This window comes from Monodon monoceros, unplaced genomic scaffold (assembly GCF_005190385.1).
Source record: "Monodon monoceros isolate NGI ecotype Baffin Bay Population unplaced genomic scaffold, NGI_Narwhal_1 Super_Scaffold_14, whole genome shotgun sequence".
NCBI classification, from domain to species: domain Eukaryota; kingdom Metazoa; phylum Chordata; class Mammalia; order Artiodactyla; family Monodontidae; genus Monodon; species Monodon monoceros.
Window position 1 is genome coordinate 72,236,802 of NW_021703770.1, and position 21,057 is coordinate 72,257,858.

A 21,057-nucleotide genomic window follows, 5' to 3' on the forward strand; every position below is an offset into this window, starting at 1 on the left:
GCCTACATCATATCAGTTTTTGCTTCCAGCTGGAAGCACACAATGGTTTATGTGATTAAGCGGACATTAGCACTATTTAGAGCATTACACAGTATCAGGAGAGTTTTCTACTTTCTCTAAATCAGCAGTGATGGACATCAGGGGTCTTATGCCCACAGCTCAGTCAGCTTGGGCTTTTCTCAAGTCTGTGCTCTGAAAAACGATGACAATAAAGAGGCTTTGCGATCACAATTGGTTCTCTTCCATCTTGTCAATATGTAAATGGTTTACCACATTCTGTCACATTATTATTTTTTCTCACCACCTTCTTTATCAGCTGCCAGAAGGGAAGGTTGGAAGAGAAGAGGCCCAATGAGTGTGAGTAGAAATGTGGACCATGAGACACAACTGTTCCCACCAGTTCCTCACATCACATGGTACGAAAATGTTGCCCCACGTGAATGAGGGATGAAAACACAAATCTGTACTTCAGTGTCAGGTTCTTTCCCCTCTGCCACGGCTATCTCCTGTGTGGGCTGTGCGGACACCAGCCCTCCAGTTGTAGAGCGAGTCCCTGAGAGAGGTCTTCAGGGCTTCAGCTCTTGTTCTACATTTGACCTGTATCATGCAGTTCCACGTCTGCTTCCCCAGAGCGTACAGCCAGAGGTTTGACTCTAGGGAGATCTGGTTTCATAATAATTTACTTCTCAGGGCAGGGAATTTTGTCCACGTTGACAAACAGCCCCAAACACCTCTCACCTAACTGGTAATACCAGCTGTTCTAGAGACAGAACATCAATGCAGAGAGCAAAGGAAGACTGGTCATATTTGTCATTCAGTTCTAACAAATGGGGACAGATGAGGGATTATTCAAAGAAGCTAAACTATTGTGTCTTTTAATCTAGTAAACTGCATAGGGAATTGAGAAATAAATATAAAAGAATAAGCTCATGAGTTCTTTCCCACAGAAATTTAGAATGACGTGAAAAAGGACTTGTGTTCCAGTGAAAAGTCATTGTGTTCCAGAGACAGGAGCAGAACTGTCAAGTTAACTCTTCTGTGCAGATGTCTTGGTTTGTTTGTGTTTTTAATAGCTACCAGGACAAGAGCCTCGGAGTTACTTCTTGTGTTAAGCACCCGTAGGTGAGTTTCAAAAAGGGGAGAGGTTTTAAAACGGAAATATTCTGTAAGAAGTTATAATCCCTTTGGTAAGAACTAATGATGTGGTAGACGTGAGGCCTCAGGTCTGAAACTGAACCCCAGGAGACAAAGAGGCCCCCAACGAGGGACAGCTGTGTAAGATGTCCCTGCATCAAAATCAGGACCAAAGGAACTTGGGAGGCGCTGAATTGCACCCTTGGTCGTAGACAGCTATGATGGCAACGTGAGCCTGTGCTGTCTGCCTTCCATGAAGGGCCCTCATCATGGCTGCCTCTGCACCTTCACTCAGTGGATCTGACAAGATGCTTCCACTGTGCTCCACCCAACCCACCAGTGGAGCCTGGGAACTTACGAGGCTGGTCAGAGATGCCGAGGGGATGCCTTGATATGTGACTCCACAAGTTAGCTTTTTTTTAAAATAAATTTATTTATTTATTTTTGGCTGCGTTGGGTCTTCGTTGCTGCGCGCAGGCTTTCTCTAGTTGCGGTGAGTAGGGTCTACTCTTCATTGCGGTGCACGGGCTTCTCACTGCAGTGGCTTCTCTTGTTGCAGAGCACGGGCTCTAGGCGCGCGGGCTTCAGTTGTTGTGGCACACAGGCTCAGTAGTTGTGGCACACGGGCTTAGTTGCTCTGCTGCACGTGGGATCTTCCTGGACCAGGGCTCGAACCCATGTCCCTTGCATTGGCAGGCAGATTCTTAACCACTGCACCACCAGGGAAGCCCACAAGTTAGCTTTTGAATGGTTCTTGGCAGCCACCTACTGGGTAGACAGAGTCGAGAAGTTCATGGTTGTGAGCTGCCCTCCTAGTCTAATCCAGATCCTTCACATCGCATTATAACACATGTCTACTCTGGGGGAGGGGAGGATGGCTGACGGCCTGTCCCTGGAAAACGACCCTTTGCATACTTGAAGACAAACGCCAAGCAGTCTTGTCTCCTTGGCATCTGTGTTATTATGATTTAACTGGGAAGTATATTCTCCCCTCTGATTCTTATGGCCACTTAGCTTCTGATCCAAGTTTCTTTATCTGAAGGTGGAGAGAACTGTACCTCCTTCACGGCTGTGTGAGCGCTAAACAAGAAGATGTGTCTCATGCACGTGCTGTGTTCACGATGTGCAGGGATGTCGCTGCACACCAAGGTTATCAGTGTTCTGGGCTCATCTATAAGGCCACCTCTTTGACCCTAAAAATTCAGGTGGTTTTATGTCTTCAGTTCTTCTTGTTTCCTTTCGGCATTTTATTCTGGGGAGTGTTTCCATCACGCTGGATTTGGCCTTTGCCTGTTCTCCCCGAGGGCATATGCAGAAGGTCACCACTCTGCTGGGAAATAAGGTAGTTTCTACGCCTCCTGAGTGTCAAAGGGATCCAGCATGGCGTCCAGGTGGGGCTTGGAGGCGTCACTAAGGTTCTTTTTCTTGGGATTCTGCTTTGCTGTATTAATAAAAAGACAAATAACACCCAACAGGCATAGGTGACCAAGGAAGTTGATGTCAATGAAAAGACATTCATATAGGGAGGATTTAGAAAAAGCCATATTTATGGTTAAAATTTTAGCATAATTACCAATGAATTTCCTTCATTTAAGAAGGAAAAAAGTTTCAAGTCTTCGTCATCGAGGAGGAAGTATGCAGTAAGCACGAGAGGGTAGTGGCTTAAACACACAGCTCTCATTCCTGCTAACAGGAGATGTTCCCGGTAAACCCCACTCTGAAATGTTGGTGTGTCCAACTCCTCCTCTGAGGTGAACACGTTCAGAAGATGTTTGCCAACTTTACTGTATGACTGACTCATTTCCTGATAGGGTCATTCTAATTTATCGTCCTGTGGAGCATGCTAATGGAAGATAGGGCTTTCCTTACATCACAAAATGACACCAGGAATTCTGCACCAACCTTATCAACATGATCTCATTCCTAAGAGTATCTTAATTTTGTAATTTCCTCAGCATTACTGAAGATGTAGACACACAAACACATCTACGTAACTCCCTACCGTGCCTCACACAAAGACACCCACACGTAACCCATGCCCTCCACATACCTACACAAAATCTAGTCCACTGATTTTCTGAAGATGTAAATTGCATTTAAATTCTCAGCTCCTTTTCATCAATATTTTCCAGGTGCAAAGAGCAACCTGGACTAAATTCACAGCCCCTCACATTACCAACTTCAGACCTAAACATAGCACGGCAAAAGTGATAAGCTTGGGAGGAAAATTCCAAACATTCAGCATGTCAAGAATTATATATCTAGTACGTATTTAATCTACAATTTAATGTGATTGAGATAATCTTTACATTACTTGTGGGGAAATGAGATGTATATAACAAGTTTCAGATAGTCCATATTTACAAGGAATACCTCAGTCCTTAAATAATATTTGATCAAATGTTAACTACTGATATAGCTGAATCAGAGATCATTAACAGCTATGAGGATGTTATGCGTATATATTCTAATATTGCATTTTCTTTCTCTTATAGCACATTAAACAGGTTAGCTGTTAACAGATGTTATTTTTACTATCTGAAAACTGCAGAATAAAATCTGAGCAGAAGAGCTTTAAAGAAACAACATAAATAAACACTGATCCCAGCAACTGGTATTTTCTTCTGTGGCCTGGCTACAAGCAAAGCTGTAACTATTATATATGTATATACATTCACTATATATATATATATATCATAATACACACACATATGTCTGTCTATCGATCATCTCTCTCTCTCTCTCTCTCATCAACAGTAGGCACTGACAAGGGACGAAATTGTACGGTTTGTCATCTTAAATATTCTGCATTGAATATTTTAAACAACAGCCATGACCACAAAACCTTGTTTTGACACCAGAACATCAAGTTTCTGTTGTCTCCATTATGCCAATAACAGTAAAAATGACAATATTCTGTCCTATATTTCTACAGGGGAAAATTTCCTAGTGACTGGTGTTTTAAAATTAGATTCTATTTCCCATCAATCATTCCAAGGGGGGAAAAATGTGCGTTAGGAGGGAACGAATGCATTGCTTGACCTTATGGTTAACCCAAGCGTTAGAGGTCACAGCCCTAAGAGGTCAGTCTGAGCCACGCTGACCCGAGGGGACCGGGATGCGCTGTCACCCGCGCTGCAGAGCCATCCCCTCACAGCGTCCTGGGGATCACCTCTCACCCAGAGCCCCTAAGCGCTCCAGTGCGCGTGTGCGTGTCGTGCCTCTCCTATGCCTTTCATGGATATTTGCGATAAGGAAAGAGAGATGGAGAATATCCTCAGGGTCTCCCAGAAATCCTCCAATGGGACAAGAACCTCAACAGCTTTTCCTCACTCACGATACTTTTATTTTTTTCCCCAAAGCAACACTGCCTCTTAGACTAACGAGGCTTTGGCTTTCTCTACATGTATCTGACCTGTGAGCTGTATTTCCACCTCTCTCTCTCTTGCTCAGATAATTAGAATTAATTTGGGTTCTCAGAGGAGAATAGTACTCTAGTGCTAGTAAGATATTAAGAGCTTCTATCATGGTATAGAGCATTCTTATACAGTATGAGCTTACACAACGTGAAAGCATACTTGGTTGGCATCTTGTGTTTGATAAAAAGGCCCTTTGATTGATTTTATTTTTAGTCTTCTCTGAAAATAAAATTTACCTATGGGATATGGTTATTTTTGTTTTGTTTAATTTTCATGCATACCTCTCATAATGATACTTATTACATAAACAAGTTCTCATGTATTCCTCAAACCTAGAGTAGGAAATAATAGAATTTTTTTCTCCACCAAATAAGTTTCCTTGTAACGGGCAGTGTGACCAGGGTCTCTGGGGCTACTTAGTAAATTCAGCTAAAAGAGATGAGAAAGTTATTGAACTTGAAAGGAAGATTCTTTATTCACTCTGAACACCTCATAGCAACTGGTACCCAGCCTTCAGAGAAAATAAAAGGAGCATTTCTCCCCCAATTATTTTTTTCCTTAGAGTCCCAATATACTAATATTTCATGGTAAAATCAATGTACTAACATTTTAATAGTAAACAATGTGCTAAAATGGAGAAGGGCGGCTTGGAGCTAATATAGCAGTGACTACTATTTGACATAATACTGACATGGTATAACTTAAGACTTCAAAAGATTGAAAGAATACTAATAGAAATTATTAACTATGTTTAAAAAAACAGATTAATAGAGTATTTGTTCTTATTACTCAGGAAATAGTGATTGTGGCAGATTCAGAACTTCTATCCTCAGCCCTGTGGAACTGACTGATTTTATGACAAATGAGGAAAGTTCCATTGTGTGCATGTGTATAATGTTTTATTCTATTTAAAAGACAAGATATTGCCTTGCAGCTTTTTAATCCTTCCCTCGGGCAGACTTACAGCCATTTATACTTTTAAAAGTTGGCTGAAAAATCCACAGGCCTGGGGCATCTGACCCATCACATCCATTGGGCGGCCAAGTTGGTAGGGAAGAGAGAAGGAGAGGCAGGTCAGGGTACCACGTTACAGCCCAGGGTGGGCTGGGGTCCTGCCTGAAAGGTCCACGAGCAGATATACGTTACAGGGATCGATTTCACCAGCACCACTGGACTCTTAGAGTTGTTCAGGCCCAAACACAATGATTTTGCATTCTCCTTCAGACACTTTATTACTGTTCATATTGTCGTCTTATTAGAATTTTATTGTCTATTTATTTATTCATCCATTCTAGGGGAAGAAGAGATTCAAGTTGTGTCTCCCCAGAATCTTGGCAGAATTAGACAACATAAAACACAGTGCTGGGCTTCCCTGGTGGCGCAGTGGTTGAGAGTCCGCCTGCCGATGCAGGGGACACGGGTTCGTGTCCCGGTCCGGGAAGATCCCACATGCCGCGGAGTGGCTGGGCCCGTGAGCCATGGCCGCTGGGCCTGCGCATCCAGAGCCTGTGCTCCGCGACGGGAGAGGCCACAACAGTGAGAGGCCCGCGTATCGCAAAAAAAAAAAACAAAAAAAACCCCCATAGCGCTGTGAAAAGATGGCGAACAGAAGGACTGTAGGTGTTCACTCACTGGGTCTAAACTACCTCATTCTGGTGCGTAGGAGAGCTTCGTCGTGAGTGGCAGATGCCCATCCCTTTGCCCGGCAGCCTCACTGTCCAGGGAGGCATCACCTGTGTCTCGTGTAGCCAGATGCTGAGAGGAGAACACTAAATGTCCACTTGCTCCAAGCTTACACTGGCTGGTTTGACCCTGAGCACCTAATTTCTAAGAGCAGAGAGCTGAAAGGCTCCTCGGGCCAGAGTTTTGTAGGTTGTGCTATCAGCTCAGGAGGAGGGAAGCAGAGGAACTTCCCGTGCTGACAGCTAGCACTTGTTCTAAGCTTGGAATGTTCCCTCCTGGGGAGGGCTCACATGGAATACAGTCCAGAGTGGCTCATGGAGATGAGTTAGGATGGGGAGAAGACCTTTCTCCATCATCATAGACACAATGAATTCCTTATCCTATTTGCTCAGCAATCTTTGTTCTCAACTGTGTTTAATAACCCAGAGAAAATTTTCCTACCACAATTGTCTGCAAAAATTTAGTGAATGGGATGTGAAAAAACAAAGCGCTAAACATGGCAGGGGGCTGGTCTTCCACCTAAGTAGTCTAACAACATGTAGGGCCCCTTTTGGGACGACCCCAGTCAAAACGTCCATGACCACGTACCAAGCTAATAACTATGGAGATGGTGCCCTAGGAATTGTACCCACATACAAAAAGTCCAGTGTTACCAAAAGAAGGGTCCCCTTCATCTAAAACAATGAACTCTTTTTTTTTTTTTTTTTTTTTTTGGTACGCGGGCCTATCACTGCTGTGGCCTCTCCTGTTGCGGAGCACAGGCTCCGGATGCACAGGCTCAGCGGCCATGGCTCACGGATCCTCCCGAACCGGGGCACGAACCTGCGTCCCCTGCATCGGCAGGCGGACTCTCAACCACTGCGCCACCAGGGAAGCCCTAAAACAATGAACTCTTTTGCTCATTCATTCACTCAAGTGTTTATTGAGCATTTATTTGGAGACAGCACTCCTCTGGGCTCTGGGAATAGAGCGGGGAATGAAACATGTACAGACTTACATCGTAGTGGGGGATGACACACGATAAGCACGATAAACAAGTAGAAGGTAAAATATAAAAGTTCATGCTAAGTGCCAAGGAAAATATAAACCAGGAAAGGGAATGAGGAATGTCAGGGTGCTTGTCAATTAAGTTATATAGCCAGGGAAATTCCCTGGAGAGATGAAATCTGGGTCAACATCTAAAGGAAGGAGAGGAAATAAGCCATCTCCACTTAAAACCTGAGGAAGAACATTCCAGGCAGAAAGGACAGGAGGTCAAAGGGGCTAAGGTGGGCATGTGCTGAGTTCATCCCAGGAGCACCAGGTAGGTGGGTGTGAATGGGGGTGGGGGCAGAGTAAAAGGGAAAATGGGAGGGTCTGGTCTGGTCACAGAGGGCCTGGTGGGCTCTGTGTGGACTGTATCAGTGAGTAAGGAAGCGATTTGCAGGTCTGAGCAGGTGAGTGACACAATCTGGCCACGAGGTTCCTCTGACAGCTGTGCTGAGCATAGAATGAAGGGGAGCAGAGTAGAATCAGCGCGGTTATTGCAATAACCTTGCGAGTGATATTGTTTGGATCTCGATAGTAGCGGTGGAGAATGAGGCAGATTCTGGGTATTTATTTGGCAGTTAAGGCCCATGGAACTTGCTGCCAGATCAGATGAGGGTGTGAGAGAAAGAGGAAGCAATCTTGATTCCAAGCTGTTTGCCCTGAGCTACTACGGAGATGGAGCTGCCACTTCCTGCAACGAGCAGATTACTGGATGACGATGGACTTCACACGTGGTAATTCTGAAATGTTTTTAAATATCCAAGTGGAGATCTTGGGTAGGCCATGGGATCAGAGTCTCAAATTCAGACCCACTTAACGATGATTTGGGAGGCATTTTAGAATTTAAAGCCACAAGATGGGCTTACCTTTTTACTTACACTGAGACTGTGCCAACCTTACTAAGCATGGTGCACCTCCTCCCTAGGCTTGGGTTTGAGGCCCACTGAGAAGGCTTTACTTAAAAGGCACCACACCTGAGTACATCAGGCAACCTCGGGACAGGGCATCCAGCTTCTCTCGGGGAGGGTGAGTGCTCGGGGGGTCTTTCCCTTGCCCACAGCCTACCTAAGGGGGCGCCGGGGTTATTTCAAACTCCTAGGAGAAAGTTGAATGGTAGGGGCTTGGAATCAATGTGACAAGGTTTCCGTGATGTCTAATCCTAGATGCAATTGTGGTTGCCTTTTCTCAGTGGATATGCTGACCAAAATGACACAGATATCTTTAGAAAGTCCATCTTTATAGAGTAGCCGGAAATGGCTGGGCTGCCCCGTAATTGAACTAGGAGGATTGGAAACGCAGAATCTGGGGAAGCTTCATGGCGAGTTGAATCCCTGCCCATGGCCCCTTGTCACCCGCGCTCTGGTTCGAGATGAGGCTTTTCTCTTGACCCCTACGCAGGCAGCTTGGAAGGGCTGAGGAGTGAATGCCCTGGGTCAGTCCTCTGCCAATGACCAGAGGTATGGTTGGAAAAATACCCCAGCTGCCTCAGGTGCTGTAATTCTGAAGTGAGTCCCTGGGGGGCTTGAGTCCCCGAGGCCCACAGTACGACCTACTCATTGACACCCACCCTTCTGACTGTCCTCCCTTCCCGGTCCCACTTCCCCACCCCCACCAGTGCTTCCTAGAATTGGCTTCAAATCAGCCACTTACACTCAAACCCTCCTCTTGGTCACATCACAGGCTCAAAGCAGCACCCTCAACGATGCGCTCTCTTCCTCCAAAATACCACTCACATGGCATCAGTGCCAGTGGCCCCCAGATGGCCCCCAACGTCCTCTGCTGGGCTCTCCACACTTTCTCTTATCAGGTCTGACGTTACAGGTTATCTGCTCACGTGGAACTGTACACGTGACCCGCGCAGACTGCTCCCCCTCCCTGCCTGCCCTGTTTCCTTCCTCCTTTGGTGTCAGCTCACATTTGTCCTCCGGCACCGAGTGCCCAGCCAAGTCCAAGCGCCGCTCCTCCAGGCTTAGCGCAAGCTTTTCCTAACCTCTCTTCCTACCACAGTGATTCTTACCCCCTGAGATTCTATTGAACTCACTCAGCACCAAAAGTCTGGACACCCAATGATCCCTAATTCTTGAGCGAAGAATAGTTTTGTTTTGCATGCAAACTCTGATCAGTTGGAGATAACTGAGTTGGGAAGCGTTCTGAGCTGGTCTTTGAGCTCCTTGGGATCAGTAAGTGACATCTGCCATCGGATGAGTGATAGCCAATGCAAAAGGTTTTTGGTCGAGTTGTTTCATGTGCTATTTATTTTTGACTCTCACTAGATTACAAGTCCCTGAAGGTGATTACTCTGCGATACGTATTTTCTCTCTCTTTGCTCCTTTTCAACTCATCAGTCGAAATGTAAGTTCATTAATCTAAACTTAAAGCTGAATTATGAGGTTCAAACATATATGTGTATATATATAATACATACACACACACGGGGTGCGTCAAGAACCAACATCATCACACACACCACACACACCACACATCACACAGGCTCAGCTGAAAATGATCTCTGTGGGCCGGCAACTGACAGTTGTGTATGTAATAGCGTATAAAGTATTTAAAACCTTGTGTTGTTATTCTCATCGTGGAGCGTTCTGTCACACAGACCTTTCTCTTGTGTCATCATATCATATTTTATTATCAACTAGTGCCTGCCAGCCAATTTTCTTTAAAATCACAACATAAGTCAGGAGAGAATGGGAACGTACATGCATTCTTTCAGGATAGAATTTGAGCTCTTCTGGTAATTTATGAACTAAAGTCATGCATTGTGCTTTGGACTCAATTCAACCACATTTGTGGTCAATGAGACTTGATTTTGTGTTTTACGTCATAGAGGAAAATCCGACTGATTTCACGCTTTATTGAGGGGACGGTTTTAGTTGAGGAAAAATAATAGTAGTAAAACTCTAACATGTTCTTACAGCCTTTGCCTGAACTTCTATTGTGGTTTATGGAAATGTGATTCAGGATGATATATTAAATATTAAGACCAATGTAAGGTTTAATTGAAACTTATAGGGCAGCTTTTCTTAATTTACTGTCTATCGTGTAATTTTTAGCACACTGCATGAAGAACAAAAGACAGCCTACACCCTTCTGTTGTTTTACCATAGCCCAGAATTAAATTAAACTTGCTGACATTAATAAAAGGAGGTGCCATGCCACCCTGACTTGAACTCCCAATATGGTTTTGAATGGCAGCTGAGGGGTGTACATGGACCCCGTCTGAGAGAGGTTAAGACAGTATCTGAGCAGTTTCAAGGTTTGCTTTTGTTTTTCAACTTTCAAGAATGAATGCACATAATCAGACAAAGGGAATTAACAATAACTTTCCACCTAAAACACAGAGGCACTGGGTAAAATGCTTTACATACATTTTCTTTTTCTTCTCAGACACTTAATGAAGGTGGTGCTATCTACTCCCTCTGACCCGTGAGGAGTCCTCACCATCAGAGGTCATTTAGGAAGGTTGCGCAGCTAGTAAGCAGTTGAGCTGATCATAGATGCCATTTCTGTTGGTCCCCCAAATCCATGCTATCTACACAGAACCAGACCCACTTCAGCATCTTAAGTGTTACCTGGGGAATATTACTCAGCCATAAACAAAACAAAATTCTGCCATTCGCAACAGTGTGGATGGACCTAGAGAATATCACGCTTAGTGAAGTAAGACAAAGACAGACAAGTACTGTATGATATCACTTATACGTGGAATCTAAAAAATAATACACATGAATGTATATGGAAAACAGACTCACAGATATGGAAAACAAACTAGTGGTTACCAAAGGGGAGAGGGAAAGGGGCAGGGACAAATTAGGAGTATGAGATGAACAGATACAAACTACTATATATAAAGTAGATAAGCAACAAGGCTATATCATATAGCACAGGGACTCATAGCCATTCTAAGTCTTACGAAAGTCTTGGTAGTAACTTTTAATGGAGTATAATCTGCAAAAATACTAAATCACTAAGCTGTACCCCTGAAACTAATATAATATTGTAAATCAACTATACCTTGATAAAAAAAAACTTTTAAATGTTATTTGGGTCAGAACTAACTCGTTCCCTCAATATGGAGTTGAACCTGATATACCTGTGGTTCAGAGCAGGCTTTAAAGGGTGAGATTCTCTAGGGCAAGGCTGAGATTCCTATTCTCGGTCCTGACACGGAGCCATCTGCTTGTCAACAGCTGCCTGAGATACTTCCATTTATTTATTATTTAACTTTGTCACAAATAAGCATGAAAATGCTTAAAAGTGTCGAGGAGCGATTGTCTTGACGCCCACGGCTGCCCTGTGACATGCCTCCCAGCCTCTCTCTAACTTCACTTAAGCTGTTGCTGAGTTTATTGACCTCATACAGGGGTAATGAGTGGAACCTTGCCGGCGCTGTGGTCTTTCCTCCTAATCTTTGCCCCGGGATTTCTCATTCTTGGGGCCACCCTTGACCAGGGAGGATCAGAGGAATCGCTGGATCAGAACTCCATCTTCCCTCACCCGGGGGTGTCTAGCCCATTTCCCACAGTGGAGACCAGCCCCACAGTGCGCCCCGGGCTGGTGGTCCCTCCTTTCTTGTCTCCTATGCCCTGAAACCACCTCTCCAAAGAAACCACATGCACACCCTTGGCTCTTGTCTCAGGCTCCGCTTTCTGGCGGATCCAGGCTAAGTTGTTTGCCAGAAGTGAATCTAGAGCTTTATTTTTCTCCTCAAGGATTGTGCGGGAGGAGGAACTAGGTAAGTGAAAGTTGCCCAGATTAAAGACGTGAATTAAAAAACAAAATCTGGGAGAGCAATTAGCATTTTTAAAAACAGATCCTTTTTTATTTTTTTATTTTTATTTATTTATTTTTTGCGGTACTCAGGCCTCTCACTGCTGTGGCCTCTCCCGCTGCGGAGCACAGGCTCAGGACACGCAGGCCCAGTGGCCATGGCTCACAGGCCCAGCCGCTCCGCGGCATGTGGGATCTTCCCGGACCGGGGCACGAACCCGCGTCCCCTGCATCGGCAGGCGGACTCCCAACCACTGCGCCACCAGGAAAGTCCCCTTTTTCTTATTTTTAAGAGGAGATCTCTCTCAAATCCACACGATTTTCTATTTTCATGAAGCCTAACAAAATTCTTACATTTTTCACTTATTGCTCAATTAAGTTTGTCATCCAGGGCATGCCACGCCAGCCTATTTCTGTATTCAGTTTTTGTTTCTACCCGGCTCAGGCAAGAGACAAAACGGAAGACATGCTGTTCATAGCGAAAGGAAGACACGTCCTCTTGAATATGGCAGCAGGGTAATCAAGAGTCACATGGTTGACTTTCTTATATGACAGGGAGGAAAATGCCCTGCCTTTCCTGTCAAGAATAAGAAAACTACTTGTCCTATTCTCAGAATGACAACAGCATTCAGAGATGAGAAAAGCTAGCAAAGGGTCTTCTTTTGGAAAAATTCCCTCCAAGGTAGTTCAATGATGTTTTCAGATCATGTGAACTTTTCAGAGCACCCCCCTTCATGTCTACCTAGTTACTGAAAAACCCATTATTTTACCATCACCTCCCCACCTCCACGTACAGATTCTCTCTCCCATCCCCCTCCTTCCTCCCTGTCTCCCTTCCACTAACTTCTGTCTTTTCTCCATGTCATCATTTAACATGATATGCTCTTCCTAGATGTTTTCACTCTTCCCCAGCATAAACCAGCAACAAGGAGTAGGATCGTTTCTCAACCTTCATTACACATTTAAGGACTGCAATTGCTAGTTGAGAAACATGGCCTTGATTCATAAAATATCATAAAGGAATATTAAATTACATGCAGGCCCACTTAAGGTCAAAGAAGAGCATGAAGAAAATATAAAAACTAGTGAAACAAAAATGTGATTTGATTAATGGGGCATCTTAATATAAGATTTCCAGTTGAATTCCAGAAACCTCCATGTGGACATTTCTAGGAACTATAATTTCTTTTCTGTTGAAAGGAAAATCTTGATGGGAAAAGGCACAAAGGCCCTTCTCAGATCACATTGGTCTCCCATCTGCTCTTTCCACTGAATTCCTGAATTTACTGATGGCAGTCACATCCACTTTGGGGGAGGAGCTAGGCGTGACGTAACTGCATCATACAAAAATGTTTTAGACCTAAATATAAAGCGTAATGGTTAAAGTATGCGTTCACAAAATATCAACATTTCCACTGAAAAAGACTTAAAACAGACTTGCAAATTTAGGATTGTTTGCTTTATGGAGTTCAGCTATGAAATAGATATGTTCACTAGTTAATTTGTTTAACAATAGAATGAATGTTCATTCTGAACCTAATATACACACATCACTATGCTAGTCACTGAGAGATCCAGAAATGACTAATAAACAGCTCGTGACCTCATGGTGTGTATAATCTAGTGATAGAGAACTGCAATGTTGCCCCTTAAAATTATAAATCAAGTATTTAAATAGACTCTGGAATATCTTTCTCTCTCCCCCTCTGGTCTCCATTTCTTTCTTCACATAGGCAACCATGAAAATGTGTTTAATATGCATTCTTTTAATTGGCATTTGTTCTTAAAAAAAACTTTTCACTTAGAAATAATTTTAGACTCACATAGAAGTTGAAAAAATAGTATAGAGTTCCCAAGCGACCTTCCCCAAGAATCCCCCAAAGATAACAACTTACATAATCATATTACAATTATCAATCAGAATTTTGACCTTGACATTGGCACAATACTATTAACCAAGCTACACACCTTATTTTGGCTTTCATCAGTTTTTATAAGCACATTATTTGTCTTGCTTTGGTGTATAGCTCTATAAAATTTTATCACGTGTGTAGATTCATTAAACTTGTCATGACAGTCAGGCTAAGGTTATTCTAAATAAACTCCCTGTGCTACCCATTTATAGTTACACTCAACCCTAAACCTAACCCTGGCAACTACTGATCTGTTCTCCATCACTGTAATTTTGACACTTCAAGAATGTTATATAAACAGAATCATACGGTGTTTAATATTTTGAGATTAGGTTTTCTTCGCTCAACTTGAGATTCATCTAAGTCGTTGCCTGTATCAGTCAACCATTTCTCTGTATTGCTGAGTGGTATCCTGTTGTATAGAAGCACCACGGTTTGGGCCAGCTCCCATAGCGTAACGGTTACCACGTTCACCTCACACAGTTTATCCATTTACCCTTTGAAGGACATTTGGGTTGTCTCCATGTTTTGGTGATTATTAATATAACTGCCGTAAGTATTCAAATGCACAATTTTGTGTGAATGTATGCTTCCTTTCTCTAGAATAAATAACTATAAGTGGGCTTGCTGGGTCACATGGTGAATGTATGTGTAACATTTTAAGAAACTGGCATTCGTTCTTGTATTTGTTCTGTTTGCATGCATTTGTTTATTAAATGGCATTGTATTAAAAATATTTTACTTTCTTTTTCATCCAGTGCCATGTTTTTAAGACCCATAGGTATTGCTACATGTATATCTAACTCATAAAGATATTCCCTTAATTGCTTCATAGTATTGCAGGAACTCTTTACTGCGAGGAACCCCATAATTAGCCATTTTGTAAAGCAAATGGTTCTTTGGAAACGTGTATACCCCACAAGTAATTTGTTTAGTGAATTTAGGTTTCTACTTATTGGGTTTTCTAATATAATGTGTATCTTTATTACCTTTGGATTTGCTTCGTGGTTTTACACATTGATCAAAACATCATCAAGTACTAACAGCAGCTGTCTAAGTGCAGAAGATGCCTGGGTATGCCCGTCTCAGGGATGTCGAGGTGAAGAGTTCAGGAAGTTTAAGATCTCAGTAGAAAGCTTCGAGGGAGCATGACTTCATTATTGTTGAACTCGGTCACTTTGGGTAGAAGAAGCAACCCTTCAGATGCATTAAATCAAGAGGATTCAAATAGCTTTTGAGGTACTGTGGACTCTAATATATATCTTTATAGAACAGTACGTCTTTCCCAAGTTTCTACCCTGAGAGGATTTGGTACTAACGTAAATGATAATTGAGTGCTTATCATGTGCCAGATACCCTATTAAACCCTGTGGGCATTTTCTTATTTTATCCTTGTCTCCTGCCTCTGAAGTAAAGACAATTATTTCCCTCATTTTTCAGGGGAGGAAACTGGATCTTAGTGAGACTGGGTGACTGGAGAGAAGTCACGTAACTACTAAGTGGCGCAGCTAGACTTCACTTAACTGCTGCTATACAACCTCATTTATTTTTGTGACAAGTACTGGGAAAAGAGAAATGTTATCTGCTGATTAAAAAACCACCAGTAATGTCTGATCTGGGTCAAAGGTAATGACGATGGTGACGATGACGATAATGACGATGGTGATGATTCTATACCATTTATAACCATACCCAATTCATAAAGCCCGTTTACATATATTCTTCCCCTCCATCCCGAAATTAACTCTGTGAATTAGTTGTTTTTCCCGTTTCCCAGATTGAGCCCGAGACTTGGTGAGGTTAAATGAAAACCAGGAAGTGGTAGAGCTCACATTTAAACCAAACTTCTGTACTCTATGGCTAAAATCTGTTATTACTTCATGTTGCCTCCCGTGAGTGTGTTCTTGATAGTTGAAAATGGGCCGGATATGGAAACACAAAGCAATAGTCTTAATGATAAAATAAGATGATTTATTTTTTTGAGTGGACTGATGAAAGCCTTATCATTTTATAGTCACCTTTTATAGGGAACATTGGGAAACCTTAAGGCATCTCAGAGAAAGAACAAGGGAGAGTCTGTAAAAAGTCTAGGAAGCACAGACTAGAAAATAGAAATGGAATCTTTAGAATCTCTAATTACTAAGTTATGTCAAGTGCAATTATGTTCTCTTTTATTTAGTGTACTACTTTTGTTACTTAAATTTGGTCCATGTGGAATATTTATGTAGACTCTACGGGCTAATTTGGGATTGTGGACCCCTCTTTCCTTCAGCTCTTTCCCTATTCTGTTTTTCTCCACGATTTTAAATACATCAACTGTGAACTGTAGCTTCCTGAGGTAGAAGCAGAGACAGAGGCAGAGGCATAAGAAGGTTTAGGAAGCCAACTTTCCTGGTTGAAGGGGAAATGCCATATTATTAAATCAGGAAATTGTGAAGATTCCACACATATTCACTGAGGGTCCACCTCATTCCCAGCAGTGATCTGGGCACCGGAGACAGAGTTGTGAACAAGACGGTCAGGGTCCCCCATCTTGGGGAGTCTACAGGTTGTGGAGAAGAGACCATGAACAAATACACAAACAAGGTCATTTCGGAGAATTATTTCTATGAAGCAAAGAAAACAGAGACAGTGCGTGTGTGGTGGGTAAATTCAATTGAGTAGTTAGGGAAGGGTTCTCTTAAGGAGGGGACATTGCAGCTGAGATCTGAATGACATGACAGTGCTAGCCCTGAGAAGGTTCAGGGGAGGGAGCTGCAGGAAGAGAAGGGTAAGTGCAAAGGCCCTGAGGTCAGCATTTTCTGCTCTTCAAAGAGAGAAAGAGGGCCACATAGTGGGGTCACTGTGAGTGACAGGAGATGAGGCTGGGGTGGGAGCCGGGCCAGGCTGGGCAGGACCAGGCAGGCTCAGTAGGTGGCTGCTTCTTGCTTGCTGGGCAGGGTGAACCCACCTAAATGCTCCCTGTGGAACTGGATTGCAGGAGCATAGGTGGAGGCTGCTGTGCTTCTAGAGGCCAAGCTGATGGTACTTTCCAAAGGCCTAGATGTGAGGAGTAAGGAGATGCATCCCAAGGCAATTTAGAAAATCTGAGACACTATTCAAGTATTATTGTGTAATTTGTGACATTCTCTGGGACATTGATATTGTGTTCCTATGTCAACACGGGGATGTCCCCTCTTTACGCACCATGTACTTTTCCAGTAACATCATGAACCTTTCTTTTGAAGCCTAGACACGAAAAATTCCATCCATAGAAATTGGGATGTGAATTTTTCCAAGATTTGGTTGATGCCATCACCACACTATACTAGCATTTTGATCTCAAAACTGTATCTCATTTTCTGCTGCTGGAGTTAACTGTGTGAACCTGGCAATTGGCATCTTATTTGTTCTGGCTGAAAGGTCAGGCAGACTTATTTTTCCCCACACAAAATGTCACAAAAGTCAAAGTTATTATAGGGAAAATTTGTTTTTACTCTGATATTTTGCTGAGTTCTATGTCAAATATGGTTCTTTATGCGTAAAGAATGTTAATAACATTTGTGGCAATCATTAAAAAGATACTGTGCTACACTTCTATTCATTAAAGGACACAAATACTATTTGAGCGCAAGGTCTCATTCAAGAATGGCTTTGGCAAAGTACAACCTAGAAGCAATTTAAACCTATAAAGACTGTAATGATCATGCGGTAGGGAGGCTTATTTTAACTCTGGTTTTACTTCTGTGCCATCTCCAGCAATGAATTAATAATATTGTTTGTTAGAAATCAAAGGGGAGACTGCCTTAAACACAGTACTTGAGCAGTTTGTGTACTTTCAGGGCACTGATTCCCCTTCAATTCTTTTGATTTGATGACAATATAATGAGGCCTTCTAAGTAAGAAATGGATTTCGAGCATATATTGAAAATCCTTAATTTTTCTAAATGGGGAAAAATCTAGCGACTTCAATAAAAAGGCCCCGACATAAAGGCCAAGCCGTGAAGTAGGCCAGCGTTCTTGTGGTCTCCCTGCCGCCCCCATTTAGGCGCCTGCTGACCCCGTGCTTTGGTTTCTGCCCAAGGTAGTCATCTTTCGGCCAGAAATGCTCTGACATGTTTCATATATGCCTTGGAGTGAATGTAACTTGTCTTTCTTCTCCTGGGGCTACTGGAATCCTAGGTCTTGCCTTTTGTAAAATGATTTTAAGCAGCAGAATGAGATGCACGTCCTCACTGTTCCTGAAATCATCTCGTGCAACAGTCCTGCTCGTGACCCTGGCCATGTTCATTTTCTGGCCTCTTTAGGTCTCCTTGTCCTTGAAAATTCAAAGCAATCAGGCTTAGAAGCTCAAATATAATTTTGCAGCTACATCCATACTCCAATCCACCTAACTTTCACAAATGAGGGTAATGTTGGGTAGTACATCTTAGGACCCAGACAGACCTGATGACTTGACTTATAATCTCATTGAACAAATCACCTAATCACTGTGAAACTCTTTCTTCAGCTGCAAGATGCAGACAATAATATGGACCTCGCTTGGTTACCGTGAGAATTGGAAGTAATATATGCTAAGCACCCATGACAGGGCCTGGAATAGTAAGTATTAAACAAATAGTGGTCACTCGTGTCACCAGTATCCCTATCCAGGTGTACACAGTTTCCTGTCTGGACAATTATATCCCTAACAGGTCTGCCTTCTGCCAGTTTTCTATCGTCTATATTCATCTTGCTAAATATCACCCACATCAGGTCATTCTGCATCTCAGGTGTAGTCTGTGGTTTCTGTTGACTAAAGGATCAAGTCCAAAATATCCTGTTTGACCACATCAAAATCACAGGCTATACAACTTGACTCCATCCACACTTCATCCTTACCTCTGCTCTAGACCCTGGCACATTTGTGCTACTGATTTGAAATTTATCATAATTACACCTTGTATGATAGTTTTTTCCCCTTGTGAACAAGCCTTATCTCCCCAACTATATATGAATTTCTTAGAGAGGAATTATCATGCCTTATTCTTTTGTAAAAATTTCCCCATAGGATCTATATGTAGAGTGCCTCTTACACATAGAGTTTCCGAAAAATTGTTCCTGACAGTGATAAGACTGTAGGTCAGGAAGACAGGCAATTTTGTATAATAATGATGAGGAAAGTGAAGAATATTTTAGTAACTAGTGCTTTTGTATTTTGTCACCTCTTCTTGAATCTTTCTGAAATTAATTAGGAATGAAAAAATGATATTTAAAGTTACATAAAGCTTTTTTTTTTTCACAAAGTCTTCAAAAACTCTTTAGGTGTTAACCCATTTTATTTATATTCAAACTCAAAGGGGAATTATTCTCTTCTTAAAATGAACTGAAGTTCTCGCAAGGTAAATTTTTACTCATGCCTACACACTAAATCGGGAAGATTTGGAATCAGAATCACATCTTTCTACCTCACTGCCTGGATACTCAAAACAGAGGGATTAATGGAAAGAATATGTGAGGTCAGAAGCCCTGGATGCAGACTCAAAGGTCAGTCCAGTATATAGAGTTGAACCTAATCCATTAAAATCAAAATAAATATATACACAAATCTGTAGGAAACATGTTCTTAAAACATGTTCTTCTCTGGTTTTGTTGTCTGATAATAGCATAGCAATATTCACATCTTCCAAATAGAATACTCTTTGAGGTTGCTAGCCAGAACATAGCTAAAATTATGCTTCATATTTTTCCCTTGACTAGGGTTTTATTTAGGTTCGTTTTTTTTCAAATCTTAATGTGCATTTATTTAGCATCTATTACATGAAATGTAAAATTTGTGATATATAAAAGAAGTGGTGCATATTTTGAGAGATGCACAGAAGAAACAGAAGACTCAGTAAACTAACTCTCAAGAATCTGTCATTCTTATTGAAGAAATAAGTTATATTAGTCAATGACCCTACAGGATCATGTGCTGAGAAAGGAGGAGAAATATTTATACAGGGGTCAAATTAAAGGCTTTTAAAGTTTGATATGGTAAGGGAAGGTTTCATGTGGCTGCGAAATGTGGTGGCCAGATAACAGGTTTTTGCAGTAGACCCTGTTCAGTTCGAAAACTGGTGATGATTCTCCTTAGTTATATGATCTTAGAAAAGTTATTTCCCAGTCTCTAAGCTCAATCACCTGCTATGTAAATCAGGCATAAACATATCCACTTCACTGAGGCATTGCTTTCTAACACAAGGTTTAACACATACAAAGACCTCAATAAATGATAGTTTTCTTCTACATTGAGTTAGGCTATAGTAAAAATTGACTAAGTAAAGGTGAAGGCGAAATCATTAGAGGTTGGCAGAACACTGAGCAAAACTTCATGTCCAGAGGAAAATGGCATGCTTGTATAATAATGGGTCCAAGTTTATTTGAGCTACAGAACCATGAGCAATAAAGAGGGGTAGATAGGAACAGTAGCGTGGGGACCTCAGGGAAACTGGATTTGTAAATAGCAAGGGAGATGATAAGGTCAATAGCACCAGAGCTCTTAAAGAAGTAGCCTTTTTGTGCTAATGTATAACTGAAAGCTCACGTTACAGGCGCTTGTTTTCTGTCTCAGTTTGAGAAGAGTTTGTTCTTCCTCGATTCTTTTATATCCTGATGAGTGGAGAAAGGGGAATTGCTGCAAAAATGAAAAACAGACTTGGCAGAGCAAATTCAGGGGTGAATACAGAAGAGAGGCAATAAGAAAATGCTTTTGTAGCAACAGAAGGAGGAGATGGAATCGTCTGATAAGCTAGATAATGACAGAAGAAAAGAGATTTGAGAGGTATTTAAACATCGTCATGTTTAAGTGACGGTGTGGTTACAGAGGAGCAGAGAGAGGGAGGTATCCAGAATGATTCCTGGGCGTCTGCATAGCTGGAGGAATGGCATTGCCTTTCACTGAGAGAAAGGATTCTACAATAGATAGGACATAAGTTAGCAAGTGCTGTGGCCCTGCAGGTCGAGTGTTGAAGCAACCCAAATGCCCTTCAACCGGTGAATGGATAGACAAATGACACAACCCCACGATGGCGAACTATTCAGTGGTAAAAAGGAACAAGGTGCTAATAAACACAGCAAAAGGGCTGACTCTCAAATGAACG

The 21,057-nt window shown here is 42.3% G+C and overlaps 1 protein-coding gene across 1 annotated transcript in view; it reads right to left on the bottom strand.

The window, feature by feature from the left end:
• XKR4 (XK related 4) overlaps window positions 1-21,057 on the bottom strand; it is a 321,461-nt gene that overhangs the window by 107,160 nt on the left and 193,244 nt on the right. The gene's annotated exons all lie outside the window — the stretch shown is intronic.